Source organism: Phyllobates terribilis, unplaced genomic scaffold (genome assembly GCF_046119375.1).
Source record: "Phyllobates terribilis strain yellow unplaced genomic scaffold, ASM4611937v1 Scaffold_123__1_contigs__length_5148117, whole genome shotgun sequence".
In the NCBI taxonomy this organism is placed as follows: Eukaryota; Metazoa; Chordata; class Amphibia; order Anura; family Dendrobatidae; genus Phyllobates; species Phyllobates terribilis.
The window spans coordinates 862,779-875,878 of record NW_027362883.1 but is presented as its reverse complement, the minus strand read 5'-3'; the positions used below and the strand labels follow the sequence as shown (position 1 = coordinate 875,878).

At 43.9% G+C, this 13,100-nt stretch overlaps 6 non-coding genes across 6 annotated transcripts; all 6 read right to left on the bottom strand.

Annotated features, from left to right (window-relative positions):
* Positions 1 to 808: 808 nt before the first annotated feature.
* On the bottom strand, positions 809 to 999 carry LOC141203026 (U2 spliceosomal RNA). The gene has a single exon (XR_012274170.1). It is a non-coding gene; the product is annotated as a U2 spliceosomal RNA (small nuclear RNA).
* Positions 1,000 to 2,114: 1,115 nt separating this feature from the next.
* Positions 2,115 to 2,305, bottom strand: LOC141203025 (U2 spliceosomal RNA). Its single transcript, XR_012274169.1, has one exon. It is a non-coding gene; the product is annotated as a U2 spliceosomal RNA (small nuclear RNA).
* Positions 2,306 to 3,420: 1,115 nt separating this feature from the next.
* On the bottom strand, positions 3,421 to 3,611 carry LOC141203024 (U2 spliceosomal RNA). The gene has a single exon (XR_012274168.1). It is a non-coding gene; the product is annotated as a U2 spliceosomal RNA (small nuclear RNA).
* A 1,115-nt stretch (positions 3,612 to 4,726) lies between these two features.
* On the bottom strand, positions 4,727 to 4,909 carry LOC141202553 (U2 spliceosomal RNA). Its single transcript, XR_012273809.1, has one exon. It is a non-coding gene; the product is annotated as a U2 spliceosomal RNA (small nuclear RNA).
* Positions 4,910 to 11,101: 6,192 nt separating this feature from the next.
* On the bottom strand, positions 11,102 to 11,292 carry LOC141203023 (U2 spliceosomal RNA). Its single transcript, XR_012274167.1, has one exon. It is a non-coding gene; the product is annotated as a U2 spliceosomal RNA (small nuclear RNA).
* Positions 11,293 to 12,407: 1,115 nt separating this feature from the next.
* Positions 12,408 to 12,598, bottom strand: LOC141203022 (U2 spliceosomal RNA). The gene has a single exon (XR_012274166.1). It is a non-coding gene; the product is annotated as a U2 spliceosomal RNA (small nuclear RNA).
* Positions 12,599 to 13,100: the final 502 nt, after the last annotated feature.

Sequence of the window (13,100 nt, the reverse complement as noted above, 5' to 3'; positions counted from 1 at the left end):
ATTACATACCTCTCCTGCTGCTGCTGCTGCTGCTGGCTGTCCAGCAGCAGACTGAAGGTGGCTGCTGCTGTGCACAGGTATATAAAGGCTCAGAGCCTATTATGACACGCGCAGCCAGCGTTCCATTGCCACATTCCATCTACTGCAGGCAGGATACCTGGCTGGCTGAATGTCGCTGAGAAGCTCACAGAGACCGCCATAAGCAACAGTTTAACAGAATGCCACAGACTAATCAACCAAACTTTTTGGGTTGGGTTCTCTTTTATAGTCTGCAGGCATTAAATGAAAGAAGTCAGTGTTCCAGCAGAAGGAGACAACGTTTCAGAAAAGGCATTGTAGCAAACCAAAAAAGAAATTTTAAGCGCAGCAGAGTAACCAGCGCACATACCTGTTAGCTCAGGTGAGTTTAAAAGGCTGCTGTTGATAACAAGGGCATTTGCTAAATAGATGGTGTGTGTGCAACAATATACTGAAAGGTCAATTATATTGTGCAGCTTATCTCACCACCTGTAGTTATTTAGGTGAAAGCTCCAAAATGCTTGCCTAATATGTCTGTTTATCCAAAAGGAAGTAAAAAGGGAGAGCTAGAAAGATAGCATTGCATCACATTACATGGCAATGCAATGCACAGTTGCTGAAGTTGAACCAAAATGAGCTTGTAATCTGGCTTCTGCAACTTTGAACATGAAAAATCCAATGAGGAGAAGAAAAGCAAAGCCAAAGAGTCCATCCCAAAATCCGACAAACAAGCAAAATGAACAAAAAACATTGAATTCAATTCTTTCTGATTTTAGAAACTGCATTAAAGAAGGGGTGCACCGGTCCTGGAGATACTGCAATACCAGGTCAATGCGTGGAGTGGACAGAGCAAGCTCTTTTTCCATCTCCCTGTTCTAAAAATCCATTTAATATATGGTCCCCAGATAGGGGACGTATCAGATATTAAACTGATAAGAACAGATACTACACTTGATCTTAGCCAAAAGGCCGAGAAGCGATAACCAGAATTGGTTTCAAACTACGGAGCCACCCAAGGATCCTGAAAAGTCCATTTGTGGAGATGAGCTCCTGGCCTCCCGTTAAGAAGACATGTTGTCAACCTCTAGATCCCTTACATGCCTGCACTTTTCGGCTTGCTGCTGCTGCAATCCACGCGTTTTAGATCTGCATAACTCCACCTCTTTAAACACAGCACCTTCATCCCCTGCTGTTCCCACCCGCCTCAACACCGTTGGAAGGGAGGAGAACCAATTAAGGCGGGGGGTGGGGTGGAACGAGCAGCTGTCTACCCTTAGCAGGAGGGCTCCTGATTACATACCTCTCCTGCTGCTGCTGCTGCTGGCTGTCCAGCAGCAGACTGAAGGTGGCTGCTGCTGTGCACAGGTATATAAAGGCTCAGAGCCTATTATGACACGCGCAGCCAGCGTTCCATTGCCACATTCCATCTACTGCAGGCAGGATACCTGGCTGGCTGAATGTCGCTGAGAAGCTCACAGAGACCGCCATAAGCAACAGTTTAACAGAATGCCACAGACTAATCAACCAAACTTTTTGGGTTGGGTTCTCTTTTATAGTCTGCAGGCATTAAATGAAAGAAGTCAGTGTTCCAGCAGAAGGAGACAACGTTTCAGAAAAGGCATTGTAGCAAACCAAAAAAGAAATTTTAAGCGCAGCAGAGTAACCAGCGCACATACCTGTTAGCTCAGGTGAGTTTAAAAGGCTGCTGTTGATAACAAGGGCATTTGCTAAATAGATGGTGTGTGTGCAACAATATACTGAAAGGTCAATTATATTGTGCAGCTTATCTCACCACCTGTAGTTATTTAGGTGAAAGCTCCAAAATGCTTGCCTAATATGTCTGTTTATCCAAAAGGAAGTAAAAAGGGAGAGCTAGAAAGATAGCATTGCATCACATTACATGGCAATGCAATGCACAGTTGCTGAAGTTGAACCAAAATGAGCTTGTAATCTGGCTTCTGCAACTTTGAACATGAAAAATCCAATGAGGAGAAGAAAAGCAAAGCCAAAGAGTCCATCCCAAAATCCGACAAACAAACAAAATGAACAAAAAACATTGAATTCAATTCTTTCTGATTTTAGAAACTGCATTAAAGAAGGGGTGCACCGGTCCTGGAGATACTGCAATACCAGGTCAATGCGTGGAGTGGACAGAGCAAGCTCTTTTTCCATCTCCCTGTTCTAAAAATCCATTTAATATATGGTCCCCAGATAGGGGACGTATCAGATATTAAACTGATAAGAACAGATACTACACTTGATCTTAGCCAAAAGGCCGAGAAGCGATAACCAGAATTGGTTTCAAACTACGGAGCCACCCAAGGATCCTGAAAAGTCCATTTGTGGAGATGAGCTCCTGGACTCCCGTTAAGAAGACATGTTGTCAACCTCTAGATCCCTTACATGCCTGCACTTTTCGGCTTGCTGCTGCTGCAATCCACGCGTTTTAGATCTGCATAACTCCACCTCTTTAAACACAGCACCTTCACCCCCTGCTGTTCCCACCCGCCTCAACACCTTTGGAAGGGAGGAGAACCAATTAAGGCGGGGGGTGGGGTGGAACGAGCAGCTGTCTACCCTTAGCAGGAGGGCTCCTGATTACATACCTCTCCTGCTGCTGCTGCTGCTGGCTGTCCAGCAGCAGACTGAAGGTGGCTGCTGCTGTGCACAGGTATATAAAGGCTCAGAGCCTATTATGACACGCGCAGCCAGCGTTCCATTGCCACATTCCATCTACTGCAGGCAGGATACCTGGCTGGCTGAATGTCGCTGAGAAGCTCACAGAGACCGCCATAAGCAACAGTTTAACAGAATGCCACAGACTAATCAACCAAACTTTTTGGGTTGGGTTCTCTTTTATAGTCTGCAGGCATTAAATGAAAGAAGTCAGTGTTCCAGCAGAAGGAGACAACGTTTCAGAAAAGGCATTGTAGCAAACCAAAAAAGAAATTTTAAGCGCAGCAGAGTAACCAGCGCACATACCTGTTAGCTCAGGTGAGTTTAAAAGGCTGCTGTTGATAACAAGGGCATTTGCTAAATAGATGGTGTGTGTGCAACAATATACTGAAAGGTCAATTATATTGTGCAGCTTATCTCACCACCTGTAGTTATTTAGGTGAAAGCTCCAAAATGCTTGCCTAATATGTCTGTTTATCCAAAAGGAAGTAAAAAGGGAGAGCTAGAAAGATAGCACTGCATCACATTACATGGCAATGCAATGCACAGTTGCTGAAGTTGAACCAAAATGAGCTTGTAATCTGGCTTCTGCAACTTTGAACATGAAAAATCCAATGAGGAGAAGAAAAGCAAAGCCAAAGAGTCCATCCCAAAATCTGACAAACAAGCAAAATGAACAAAAAACATTGAATTCAATTCTTTCTGATTTTAGAAACTGCATTAAAGAAGGGGTGCACCGGTCCTGGAGATACTGCAATACCAGGTCAATGCGTGGAGTGGACAGAGCAAGCTCTTTTTCCATCTCCCTGTTCTAAAAATCCATTTAATATATGGTCCCCAGATAGGGGACGTATCAGATATTAAACTGATAAGAACAGATACTACACTTGATCTTAGCCAAAAGGCCGAGAAGCGATAACCAGAATTGGTTTCAAACTACGGAGCCACCCAAGGATCCTGAAAAGTCCATTTGTGGAGATGAGCTCCTGGACTCCCGTTAAGAAGACATGTTGTCAACCTCTAGATCCCTTACATGCCTGCACTTTTCGGCTTGCTGCTGCTGCAATCCACGCGTTTTAGATCTGCATAACTCCACCTCTTTAAACACAGCACCTTCACCCCCTGCTGTTCCCACCCGCCTCAACACCGTTGGAAGGGAGGAGAACCAATTAAGGCGGGGGGTGGGGTGGAACGAGCAGCTGTCTACCCTTAGCAGGAGGGCTCCTGATTACATACCTCTCCTGCTGCTGCTGCTGCTGGCTGTCCAGCAGCAGACTGAAGGTGGCTGCTGCTGTGCACAGGTATATAAAGGCTCAAAGCCTATTATGACACGCGCAGCCAGCGTTCCATTGCCACATTCCATCTACTGCAGGCAGGATACCTGGCTGGCTGAATGTCGCTGAGAAGCTCACAGAGACCGCCATAAGCAACAGTTTAACAGAATGCCACAGACTAATCAACCAAACTTTTTGGGTTGGGTTCTCTTTTATAGTCTGCAGGCATTAAATGAAAGAAGTCAGTGTTCCAGCAGAAGGAGACAACGTTTCAGAAAAGGCATTGTAGCAAACCAAAAAAGAAATTTTAAGCGCAGCAGAGTAACCAGCGCACATACCTGTTAGCTCAGGTGAGTTTAAAAGGCTGCTGTTGATAACAAGGGCATTTGCTAAATAGATGGTGTGTGTGCAACAATATACTGAAAGGTCAATTATATTGTGCAGCTTATCTCACCACCTGTAGTTATTTAGGTGAAAGCTCCAAAATGCTTGCCTAATATGTCTGTTTATCCAAAAGGAAGTAAAAAGGGAGAGCTAGAAAGATAGCATTGCATCACATTACATGGCAATGCAATGCACAGTTGCTGAAGTTGAACCAAAATGAGCTTGTAATCTGGCTTCTGCAACTTTGAACATGAAAAATCCAATGAGGAGAAGAAAAGCAAAGCCAAAGAGTCCATCCCAAAATCCGACAAACAAGCAAAATGAACAAAAAACATTGAATTCAATTCTTTCTGATTTTAGAAACTGCATTAAAGAAGGGGTGCACCGGTCCTGGAGATACTGCAATACCAGGTCAATGCGTGGAGTGGACAGAGCAAGCTCTTTTTCCATCTCCCTGTTCTAAAAATCCATTTAATATATGGTCCCCAGATAGGGGACGTATCAGATATTAAACTGATAAGAACAGATTTTTTTTTTTTTTTTTAACCAAATCAGATAGGCCGGAGCATAAGCTCAATCAAATCGACTTACAAAAGCCTTTCATTGACACTTAGCCTTTCATCACACTTGGTATATAATCAAAAATAAAACCAAACCTTATCATCAGGTACATTATACACTACGAATTAAACTTTACCAAAAACCTCCACTTTTTAAACTTCCAGATCCCTTCAGCATCTATAATACTTCCACGTTCCTGATCCCAGAGGTATATTACATACATACGTGACAGAATCAATCTCAAACATTCATTAACTGACATTTTCTTCCTTTTAAAAACTAACAAATTCCTCGCATCCCACAAACTTTCAATTACACACACCACCAACAACCATAAAATCCTATCCTTAATTCTACTACATGCACCCATCCCAAACATAGCAAGTTTCCAATTAACATACTTTACACCCACCAATTCCTTGCAAAGTCCCCCTATACCCTTCCATACATCATATGCAAAATCACAATCCCATACCATATGTCTAACATGCTCTCTCAAACCACATCCATCCCTCGGGCATACCTCAGATTTAACTAAATCCCTCTTCTTTTGCACATCTCTAACAGGCAAAATGTCATGCAATATCATCCAAGCGATATCTCTCTGTCTGTTAGTCACACCATCTATACTTAATTTTCTCCACATCTCGGTTACTTCCTCCCCTCTCAACCCATTGATATTACATACCACCTCACGCTCACGCACCATCCTAATGACTTTCTTCTTTTGCCTAAAATCACTCATGTTAACGGACAACAAATCATACTTCCTTACAAATTTCTCAACACAACCATACCATACAGGACACTTAAAAGCAACAGGCACTCTAGCATCCCTTTTGACCCACTTTAAGCCATAAAGCATCCATCCAGCCGAATACTTCATCATATAAGCACACTTATTACTTTTCCCTAGAACCACCACCACCATTTTCACGTAACCAATCCCTAAAAAGAAATCAATATTTGGAAAATCCAAACCACCATTTACACATAACTTATAGACATATTCCCGTTTCAATTTCTCCATGCGACTTCCCCAAAGAAAATTAAAGATGAATTTCTCAGTTTTCCTAATTTTCTTAAAAGCAGCAGGATATACATTCGCAACAAACAACAAAATAGGCAAAATAACCGCCTTAATAATCAGAACTTTCCCAGTCAGAGTTAATTCTCTCATTCGCCAAAAATTCAACTTGCGCACCACTCTCACCCCACAATCTTCCCAACTCTCATTTCCTTTCAAATCATCATTAAACTTAATCCCAAGCACCTTTATTGCACCATCCTCACACCTCACACCATCCATCCGTACATTCCTCTCACCAAAACATTTAAAGGAACTCTTAGTCCAATTGACCTTAAAAGCTGAGACACTACAAAACAAACTTAATATCAACCTTGCCCTACTCATCGCAGCCATATTCCCACTCACAATCACTACATCATCCATGTAACCTAGAATTCTCACATCCTTTCCATTACTCCCAGGAATCATCACACCTCTCATAACCTTATCCTTCCTAACCATACACATCAACACTTCAATCACACTAATAAACAAAAAAGGGGACATAGGGCACCCCTGACGCACTCCTGATTTAATTCTCACTTTCTCACTTAACCACCCATTCACCAAAAATTCACTTGAAACATTACAATACAAACTCCTAACACAGTTTACAAAATTCCTGGAATAACCCATCTTAGACAAAACCTTAAACATAAAGCTATGTGACACACGGTCAAAAGCTTTTTCAAAATCAACCGAAAACAACAAACATTTCTGCTTACGACTCATACAATCCCCAATCACATCACGCAACAACACCAAATTTTCAGTCATACTTCTCCCAGGCACTGCACACACTTGATCTTCATCCACCACACCGCCAATCACTTCCCGCATCCGGCTAGCCAACAATTTACTAAACACCTTATAGTCTGCATTCAAAAGGGTGATTGGCCTCCAATTCCCCAAATCCTTTTTATCACCTTTCTTATGAACCAAAACCACCACCCCATCTCTCATAGATTCACTCAACATATTCTCCGTGAACATATACTGGCACACCTCCAATAAGTCATTTCCCATCGTGTCCCATTCCTTAACATATAACTCCACGGGCAGTCCATCCTTCCCAGGTGTTTTATTCTTACTCGCAGACATCACCACTTTTTTAACTTCATCCAACACAATTACATCATCCAATATTTCACGTTCATCCTCACCCAAACAACCTTCTAAACACCCCAAAGCATCAGTCAACATCCTATCATCAACCCATTTTTCCCCATACAACTCCTTATAAAACAACACCACCTCCTGCATCACATCCTTCCCACTCACACACACCCCATCACCATTCACCACCTCATCCATATCTACTTTCTTCCCAAAAACTTTTTTGAAAAAAAACCTTGTGCATTTCTCATTTTTCTCCAAATGTTCAATCTTAGAACGGTAAATAATTTCTTTCCCTTTACCCTCAATATATTTCTTAATCTCTTCTTTCACTTGACACATCAAAACATCCACATCCACTCCAATCATCCTTAACTTCCTCAGCCACTCCAGTCTAGAGCTTAAATCATTAAATTTTGCTCTATTCATTGCTGCTTTCCTCCTGCCCCTTTTTCTAAAGAAAAAAACAATCTCACTCTTCATCCAGTCCCACCACTCAAGCACATTCCTGAAATCACTTTTTTTATCCCTCCACCTAACATACATTCGCCTAAAATCACGCATGATCCTATTATCTTCCAGCAAACGCACATTAAGTTTCCACACGCCACCACCATATACAAAGGAAATCTTACCTTCTAGACGTGCCCTCAAACACACATGGTCAGAGAAGGGAACATCTTCCTGCTGGAAATTCCTACAAATAACATTTTGTGAAGAAAAGAAGATACGGTCTATTCTAGACTCTATGCCTCCCCTGTCGGCCTTATAGGTCGCAGGAGGTGGATTACCTAAAAAAACTTCCGCAGCATCCTGTAAGGAAAAATCCGCCACAAGACTCTTGAGTCTTTTACCTGTAACATCCATCTTATCCCCCTCCGTCACACAATTGAAATCTCCAACAAAAATTATTGGCATTTTGCCAGATAAAAAAAAACATAATTTCTCAAAAATTTCCAGCCTCTCCCCTTTATCTATTGGTGCATACATATTTACCACCCTAACCCTCCACCCCCTACAATTTAACTTACATATTACACACCTCCCCGCCTCCACCACCATGTAACTTTCTATCTTAACACTATAACCCTTCACCAAAACACCTACCCCACAATTTTTATTACATACAGAACCAGACCACACACTTTGACCTAAAGGCCATGCATTTTCACTTAAGGGATCGGAGATCCCACACTCCTGGACACAGTATACGTCCGCATCCAAGTTGCTCAAGTAGTCCAAAATTGCCACTCTTCTCGACTCAGATTTAATCAGCCTAACATTTAGCGACAAGATGCTGAGAGCAACTTGGGCACCCATCTATTAATTTGATGTGGCAGGTCACGACAACATGCCCACCTGTACATCATCCTAACCCTTCTGGGGGTAGGACGCTGGACGTGCAGATATCGTAGTTTGTGCCTTCCCCCAAAAAAGACACATCTTGGGGATCGGATGCAGTAGGGTACACCCGGGCTGGACTCACACTGCAGTCACTTAAAGGGGAAAAGGATGGTTCAGTTTTCTTCTTTTTCTTCACTGAAGCGCCTCCATCTTCATCTGAACTATAATCCCGCCGCTGGGGGTCAAAGTCCCCCTGACATCCCTCCTCCTCAAGGTCAGAAACGACATCGCTCCAGGCCACATGCGGTGTTCTGGTCAGATCAGACTCCTCTTCCCCCTGCAATGTAACCATCATGTCTGGAATTTCAGCCTCCAGATCCTCCACCGGGGCCACTTCCATGCCTATACGATCATCAGTTATTGTCTCAGACTCACTGACATCTGAAGCCACAGACGCGGCCCTCTGCACCGGTGGCTCAGGTGCCAGCTCCATATTTCCTCTTACATTCACACGAACCAGTTCTGGAAAAGCAACCCGAGCCTCCTCCTCATCCAGGAAAGCCAGAGTAGATATCGGAGCAGTCGGAGTTGGAGCAGTCGGAGTTGGAGCTGTGGGTGCAGGAGATTCATTTCTTCTCCTTCCCCTTCCCGCTGCCCCTGCATATGAACCAGGATGGAATATACAGTCTCTGAAGGCATGCCCCTTCTCTCCGCAGAGATTACAGACTATTTCATTTTTGCAATTATTGGAAGAATGACCCACCTCATTGCACTTCCTGCAAATAATCTGTCTGATGTCGCATGCTTCCTGAGTATGGCCATACCTCCTACAATGACGACAAAACCTGGGCGCATTGGGGAAGAACAGGTAACCCCGCTCACTCCCAATGGAAAAATTTGATGGAGGATAATGTATACCCCCTGGTTCATCAGGACTTTCCCGGAACTTGACCATGAAACGATATTTACCGGTCCATAGTTCCTCCTCATTCATGACTTTTACTGCCACCTTGGTAATATAGCAGTGCCTATTTAGAAAGGCATAAATCAAAGCCAAGTCCACATGTGGGTTGTACATGAAAACAGTCAGAGGTACCTCTTTGGAGCAATACAAGATGACAAAAGTCAGCCCATCCAAATATTGATTGTCCAGATTCTTTTTCAAACAATCATAGAAATTGTTGCAAACAGCCATAGAAGTAAATACAAGATTATACTTGCTTTTGAATTGCTGGAGGCACAAGATTTCTTCCTTCTTCACTTCAAGGAGTCCAAACAAAATCTCCTTCACCACGAAGCTGAGGGTAAAGATTCCTTCTTTGCCTTCTTCCACATCAATCTGGATTCCAAACTTCACTCGAGCCTCACCGGGCCCAGCGTATCGAATGCGTCCCATTATCGCTAGTCGTGTCTACTGGCCAACTCCTTATAGCAGCAAGTGGCTTAAGCCATAAAATGGCGATGCCACAGGGCCAAGAGTTAACGCACAGACAGCCAAATGACTAGACCCATTACAGATCTGAGCCAAAAGGCCGAGAAGCGATAAACAGAATTGGTTTCAAACTACGGAGCCACCCAAGGATCCTGAAAAGTCCATTTGTGGAGATGAGCTCCTGGACTCCCGTTAAGAAGACATGTTGTCAACCTCTAGATCCCTTACATGCCTGCACTTTTCGGCTTGCTGCTGCTGCAATCCACGCGTTTTAGATCTGCATAACTCCACCTCTTTAAACACAGCACCTTCACCCCCTGCTGTTCCCACCCGCCTCAACACCGTTGGAAGGGAGGAGAACCAATTAAGGCGGGGGGTGGGGTGGAACGAGCAGCTGTCTACCCTTAGCAGGAGGGCTCCTGATTACATACCTCTCCTGCTGCTGCTGCTGCTGGCTGTCCAGCAGCAGACTGAAGGTGGCTGCTGCTGTGCACAGGTATATAAAGGCTCAGAGCCTATTATGACACGCGCAGCCAGCGTTCCATTGCCACATTCCATCTACTGCAGGCAGGATACCTGGCTGGCTGAATGTCGCTGAGAAGCTCACAGAGACAGCCATAAGCAACAGTTTAACAGAATGCCACAGACTAATCAACCAAACTTTTTGGGTTGGGTTCTCTTTTATAGTCTGCAGGCATTAAATGAAAGAAGTCAGTGTTCCAGCAGAAGGAGACAACGTTTCAGAAAAGGCATTGTAGCAAACCAAAAAAGAAATTTTAAGCGCAGCAGAGTAACCAGCGCACATACCTGTTAGCTCAGGTGAGTTTAAAAGGCTGCTGTTGATAACAAGGGCATTTGCTAAATAGATGGTGTGTGTGCAACAATATACTGAAAGGTCAATTATATTGTGCAGCTTATCTCACCACCTGTAGTTATTTAGGTGAAAGCTCCAAAATGCTTGCCTAATATGTCTGTTTATCCAAAAGGAAGTAAAAAGGGAGAGCTAGAAAGATAGCATTGCATCACATTACATGGCAATGCAATGCACAGTTGCTGAAGTTGAACCAAAATGAGCTTGTAATCTGGCTTCTGCAACTTTGAACATGAAAAATCCAATGAGGAGAAGAAAAGCAAAGCCAAAGAGTCCATCCCAAAATCCGACAAACAAGCAAAATGAACAAAAAACATTGAATTCAATTCTTTCTGATTTTAGAAACTGCATTAAAGAAGGGGTGCACCGGTCCTGGAGATACTGCAATACCAGGTCAATGCGTGGAGTGGACAGAGCAAGCTCTTTTTCCATCTCCCTGTTCTAAAAATCCATTTAATATATGGTCCCCAGATAGGGGACGTATCAGATATTAAACTGATAAGAACAGATACTACACTTGATCTTAGCCAAAAGGCCGAGAAGCGATAACCAGAATTGGTTTCAAACTACGGAGCCACCCAAGGATCCTGAAAAGTCCATTTGTGGAGATGAGCTCCTGGACTCCCGTTAAGAAGACATGTTGTCAACCTCTAGATCCCTTACATGCCTGCACTTTTCGGCTTGCTGCTGCTGCAATCCACGCGTTTTAGATCTGCATAACTCCACCTCTTTAAACACAGCACCTTCACCCCCTGCTGTTCCCACCCGCCTCAACACCGTTGGAAAGGAGGTGAACCAATTAAGGCGGGGGGTGGGGTGGAACGAGCAGCTGTCTACCCTTAGCAGGAGGGCTCCTGATTACATACCTCTCCTGTTGCTGCTGCTGCTGGCTGTCCAGCAGCAGACTGAAGGTGGCTGCTGCTGTGCACAGGTATATAAAGGCTCAGAGCCTATTATGACACGCGCAGCCAGCGTTCCATTGCCACATTCCATCTACTGCAGGCAGGATACCTGGCTGGCTGAATGTCGCTGAGAAGCTCACAGAGACCGCCATAAGCAACAGTTTAACAGAATGCCACAGACTAATCAACCAAACTTTTTGGGTTGGGTTCTCTTTTATAGTCTGCAGGCATTAAATGAAAGAAGTCAGTGTTCCAGCAGAAGGAGACAACGTTTCAGAAAAGGCATTGTAGCAAACCAAAAAAGAAATTTTAAGCGCAGCAGAGTAACCAGCGCACATACCTGTTAGCTCAGGTGAGTTTAAAAGGCTGCTGTTGATAACAAGGGCATTTGCTAAATAGATGGTGTGTGTGCAACAATATACTGAAAGGTCAATTATATTGTGCAGCTTATCTCACCACCTGTAGTTATTTAGGTGAAAGCTCCAAAATGCTTGCCTAATATGTCTGTTTATCCAAAAGGAAGTAAAAAGGGAGAGCTAGAAAGATAGCATTGCATCACATTACATGGCAATGCAATGCACAGTTGCTGAAGTTGAACCAAAATGAGCTTGTAATCTGGCTTCTGCAACTTTGAACATGAAAAATCCAATGAGGAGAAGAAAAGCAAAGCCAAAGAGTCCATCCCAAAATCCGACAAACAAGCAAAATGAACAAAAAACATTGAATTCAATTCTTTCTGATTTTAGAAACTGCATTAAAGAAGGGGTGCACCGGTCCTGGAGATACTGCAATACCAGGTCAATGCGTGGAGTGGACAGAGCAAGCTCTTTTTCCATCTCCCTGTTCTAAAAATCCATTTAATATATGGTCCCCAGATAGGGGACGTATCAGATATTAAACTGATAAGAACAGATACTACACTTGATCTTAGCCAAAAGGCCGAGAAGCGATAACCAGAATTGGTTTCAAACTACGGAGCCACCCAAGGATCCTGAAAAGTCCATTTGTGGAGATGAGCTCCTGGACTCCCGTTAAGAAGACATGTTGTCAACCTCTAGATCCCTTACATGCCTGCACTTTTCGGCTTGCTGCTGCTGCAATACACGCGTTTTAGATCTGCATAACTCCACCTCTTTAAACACAGCACCTTCACCCCCTGCTGTTCCCACCCGCCTCAACACCGTTGGAAGGGAGGAGAACCAATTAAGGCGGGGGGTGGGGTGGAACGAGCAGCTGTCTACCCTTAGCAGGAGGGCTCCTGATTACATACCTCTCCTGCTGCTGCTGCTGCTGGCTGTCCAGCAGCAGACTGAAGGTGGCTGCTGCTGTGCACAGGTATATAAAGGCTCAGAGCCTATTATGACACGCGCAGCCAGCGTTCCATTGCCACATTCCATCTACTGCAGGCAGGATACCTGGCTGGCTGAATGTCGCTGAGAAGCTCACAGAGACC